The sequence below is a fragment of the Limulus polyphemus genome, unplaced genomic scaffold, assembly GCF_000517525.1.
Source record: "Limulus polyphemus unplaced genomic scaffold, Limulus_polyphemus-2.1.2 Scaffold640, whole genome shotgun sequence".
In the NCBI taxonomy this organism is placed as follows: Eukaryota; Metazoa; Arthropoda; class Merostomata; order Xiphosura; family Limulidae; genus Limulus; species Limulus polyphemus.
The window spans coordinates 107,322-113,000 of record NW_013666250.1 but is presented as its reverse complement, the minus strand read 5'-3'; positions in this window follow the sequence as shown (position 1 = coordinate 113,000).

The following is a 5,679-nucleotide window of genomic DNA, read 5'->3' as shown; positions in this document are numbered from 1 at the left end:
GCGAACTACTAATAGGTCCACCCCTTTTGGCGCGTCGCGTTGGTTGTATTTATAGGCGTGGTAAGGTTTCTAGAAAATTCAGATTACATAACAGTACTGAGCTATATTTAAACGTTTACGTATATAGATATATTGTTGATTCCTACTCTTGAGAATCTTCTACAACTTTGGAGAATAAGCGGGAGTTTCGCAATACATATCTAACACTACAAGCTATGCGTGTTTTTAAATATAAACTCAAACTAAACAACGTTCATATTAAAATTAATACACAACAACAAATTTGTTACATAGTACAGAATTCGAAACCCTTTATCTAACTGTGCATACAAACTTCTTGGATCAAGAATTTCTACTCTTTACACTCTATATTTACACTTTTAAAACAAAGTTTATCTCTTAAGTCAAATGGACGTATGATGTTTTTTGTTGTTTTTCTCGTGTGGCTTGCTTGACGCACTAGCAGAGAACAACGTTTCAAATTCATAGTCAGTCAGAACGTGATCCAGAAGACATTATAGTTGAATTATTTTCGCAAGTTTTGAAAATAGCAGTGGTGTTAATTTTCCAGCAGATATTTGCATTAAAAATGGAGAAATTCAATGAGAGCTGAGGTTTACAAGTGGACCATGCCTGTTGACCGCTGATGAGCAGTTATTAATAAGTAGCTTTGCATTTTACACGTTGTCAAGATACTAGACTTATGCTGATTTGTTTTGTCAAGACTTCCTAAGGAAATAGCTCATTTTCTTCTTCTTTTTCTTTAGAGAAGTAGATGGGTTTTGGGACAAATTATATTTGGGAGAATAATGATTTAATAACACTGGTTTTCTTCTAGTACATCTAGTTATTAAAGTATGGCTGGTGTTAATTTCAGCACAATTTAGGTAATAATCACACATTAGGCTAGTTAACATTACAAATCTATTCACTTTTCAGTATAATTCCCATAAGCGTTATACACACCGCGCCCTTGGTTAAATTTATACATTACACACTTATGAAAAAAGAAATATACAACAACTTAAATTGTAATTAAGGCAATAAACCTTGACGAAAACTTGACGTCCTAGAGGAAAACCAAAAACAGATTTGGAATCAGAGTCCCAGGAACTATCTAGCCCGCCAATAATTATATCTTATGAAAATAACTTGTTGGTTCGTGTAACATGGAAAAACACCCTTCAGCATTGGCCTCGATATTTTATAGTTTTTCACTTTCCTTTACTGTGAAAAATCCTTTCTTATTGAAATATATGTTTCAACAGTGTTTGTCATTGAACTTTCAAACTGATATTTTAAGGTTAAATTTTCTAATGAATCACAATTAAAAAAGGTATAAGTTTCACATAACAGCACAATGAGACACTACAGTATTTTACAGGTATATTGATAATACCACATTTGATATAATCACATAGTCCTTTTCATCGAATTTGAACACTATATTGCGTTTATAAATGTAATTATTATTATTATTACATAAATTAATGATCATTGAACTAGTTAAATCAATACGTTTCAAATCAACCTTATCAACGTAACAGGAACAATTTATTTCACATAGTATGATTTTTGTTATGATTTACATGGAAACGGAAAAATATATATAATTATGTAATCGAAACACACTCAATGACCATTTTATTAGTGCCACCACACGCTCACATAACACTATATACTTTCATAATAACAACAGATGAGATATGTCAGGTGGTTGCTTAAATACCTATATGACAGAGATATAATCATTTCATGGTTAATCTGTCAGATTATTGTAATTGTGAGAATATATCAGTAACTTTTATAGTTTCAGATTTTTGCTACTGCAATTCTTTATCATTGGGCATTGTTATTTCACCACTTCCAACTCTCAAATTAATTGAAATATGCATTTCAAAAATGCGATGAGTTAAACTATTGCTGTATATAAAGAAATGTATGACTCATTAGAATATTATTAAATTTTTTAAATGGGTTAATATTCTGGAAAAAAAACATTTTCTCAATAATAAGTTGTTGTTTTCTTCCAGTTTAAACACGTTGACTTACTTTGCACTGATTTATATAAACTCATGGATAGATGTTCAGAGCGTGAAACAACATAGCCAGAATAACGTTAGAAAACATTGTAGTTGATATATATTTATGAATAAACATTCTAACGATTTGTTAGCTAATTGTCAGGTTAAAGCTATCATTTATTATCTTAGAAAACGTATGAAATAAACAAGAAGGAATCCTCAATAGCCGCGACACTTGAAATTCTTTTAGACAGAATTAGAGTAAATTAATCTATGAGACCTTTGCTTCCATATTTATTAGCTATATTTTTGTGCACTAGCAATATCGAGCATGGGGCTCGCGTATACCCGATTAAATTTTATTACTCATCAGAATCTCTACCAGCCTACCCTCAAATTGAAATAATTTTAGGCAGGATTAGAATAAATTAATCTATGAGATCTTGGGCGTGTTCAAATACATAAATCGAAAGGGTTTGACCTCCAGAGTCGAAAACTGTAATTAGATCTCAAATTGGTCAAGAGATGACGGAGCTATGAGCTAAAAGTTTGTACTTAAAAAACAACAACAAAAAACTCAGAGCCGTTATATAAGCCACAATGCCACGGCTAAAAACGTTGGAAAAGCTGGAGCTGTAAAATGAGTATTTGGAGGAATAATGTTTAATGGCTTAGTGTGTGAACAGGCGCATGGAAAGTTGCAGACTTGCATATTTTGTTTCAGTCAAGAAAGTAACTAAAAAAAGAAAGAAAATCTTTATATTGTCCAAACGTAGACGACTCTATCTATCAAGGAATACATTTCACTAAAATGTTTTGAGTAAATATGTTGTACGATCTTTCTCTTGGAAACTGACAGCTGAACAAAATTACGAGGGATTGCGTAGGTGCTTTTCTCGGTCTCATGTGTTTGATATAAAAAAGAAAACACTTCCACAAGATGTCTCCACCAATTCCATGGGAGAATGATCTGTGCTGTATATAGAACGCTTTTTAGTCCTGTCCACCTGCTATTGAGTCATACTCATTCTAAACGAAACTGACGTTTCCAGAGGAATCAGGGGAGTCATTTTAACAATGTTAACAAAACATGTACACTTTCATTGTCAGCTACAATTTTGGTATTATCTAGATTTTTAGCTTGATATATATATATATATCCTTTGATAGTCGCATTTTATGTTATTTTTAGTACCATTTGTATACTTCATGCAATTATTTTCAAGGAAAGTCTTTTCTTTAGATTGTATGAAAAAACATTATGTAGTGATAATTTTACATTGAAATATTTTGGGACATTCTAATAACACATATACTTGAGCAGACGTACGACCATACGAAAATTTATACCATTTTACTCACGCAGGTTCATGAAAGAAAAACACCCCAAATCGTCAATCTTCTTAATATCATAGTAAAGCATATTAAGGTCTTTCCGCTCTTATTTGTGATTGAATTATCATAATGTAGCGTAGTTAATCGTTTCGAACTGATATCTATGTGATAAAATGGTTTTAATAAGAGCTAAAAGAACCTTCTCCAAATACAGTGTTTCAGTTGGAAGTATCTTCTTCATAAAGGGCCGCTACAAGAACCTTGTTATAATATAAGTATAACGCTTCCAGTATAAGATACTTTTCATATGCTGAATGAACCATACATAAAAATCAAACAGTAGTTCTCAGGATCCATTTTTTCCTACAAGATATAAAAAAGATGATTCCAGATTATAACGAATTTGTTTTTATATATTCATTTTGATATCAACGTTTGTTTGGATTAAGTTTATATTTTAAAACATGCATAACTTATAGTGTTAAATATGTATTGCGAAACTCCCGCCTATTCTCCAAAGTTGTAGAAGATTCTCAAGACTAAGAATCAACAATATATGTATATATGTAAACGCTTAAATGTAGCTCAGTATTGTTACGTAAAACTGAAATTTCTAGAACGCCTCCACACGGCTATAAATATAACTAACGCGACGCGCCAAAGAGAGTATCTATTATTAGTTTGCTATAGGAGTGTGCTATAAACTTTGCAAGCTATAACTGTGATTGTTATAACCCTTATCAATCGGAAAACTTTGACCGGGAGCATTTAAAAGTTCGAACATTACAAGTCATTTAACGTCAGTGGATTCTCATCGAACATTAGTATTTTTAACGAAAACATTATATAAATGAATCGTGGAAGACTCAGCGCGCGTGATTGTGAATAACCAAGGACAAAGCTATCTAGCTTCCCGTTAAGTGAAATATATCTACGTCAACTCGTAATCAACTCGCTCATCGTGAACCCTCGATAAGATATCGAAGAAGTTCCAGACTAAAAGGTAAACTTTATATTGCTTGTAAGTTGTGAAACTTTTGTTTATAAAATTATTGTTTGTAATAACTATTTATAATAACTGTTGTTGTAAATTGTATTGCTGTGTATATATTAAAACGTATTTGTATAAAAGAAAACTGTGTGTATCAATTTTGTTGGCAAATATCATAAATTGACTATATATCGGCTTTTACTTAACTATTAAATCCAAAGTACAATTTAACTTCTAAATTTAAATTTATCAGTTAACTCAATTTCAGGCTATTTGAAATTCTATTTCGTAACGTACGGACGTTTCGAAATTTCACTAAATTCCATCATCAGCGTTTATATCTAAAAAAGTAGTTCATAATATTCGAACTACAAAAAAACAACATTAGTATTCAGCGATTTTTCGTATTCAATCGGAAGTTTAGAAAGAACAGTTTTAAACGGTAACAATATAATGGCATGTATGATAAAACGTGTGACTACACATGTTTATTAAATAACATTGTTAAGAGAAACTACTATGGAGAAAGGCTTAAATATTAGTATAAACACTGTATCTTTAAAATAATAACAAATATCAAATAAAAACACTGAGAATCCGGAATTTATTATATTAATGACAACTGTGAGGAGTTGATGTTATTATTTAGTGTTGAGTGATCAACTGAAAATGGAGAGGCTTTCTTTAATAAAGAGTTCATAATGTGGTTCTGGAGTTGAGAATTTTACAGTTTTCTAGAAGTATGGGGTTGTTGTAATTCTCACTGTGCAATCAGATACAAGACTTAGGTGGATTACTTAGTTTACATTAGCTTCTTGCTGAAATTTCTATGTGGTTGTGTACACGAATTTGTAGGTGACGTGTAGCTTTACCAATATAGGTAGCTTTACAGCTACCACTAGTATATTTATATACGACCCAAAACCGCATAGGAATGGGTAGAGTGTCTGTGGTTTTAACACATTTTTAATTCTAAATGTTGACGTATATACTGAACGTAGCTTAATTTGTGGGTAATGTGTTTGATTATTTTTTGAATTTGATGTGTTCGTGTGATCGAATGTAAGAACTTAAGGGGATAACCATTACTTTGTAACATGTTGGGAAGTTTTGAAAGTTCTGAGTGAAGACAGAAGTAGTCAGAACAGATATTATACACTGTGTTTTGAAGATTTAGAACTAGGTTATGTTTGAAGGAGTCTGGTATGAAACTGTAGAAACGAGTGTATAAACCAGTAAATATTTTCTTATGGTAAATATATGTGGTAAAGAGATTATTTATTTGATGTCTAAAAAACCAAAGTAATTAGTTTTCTTTCCTACTCTCAC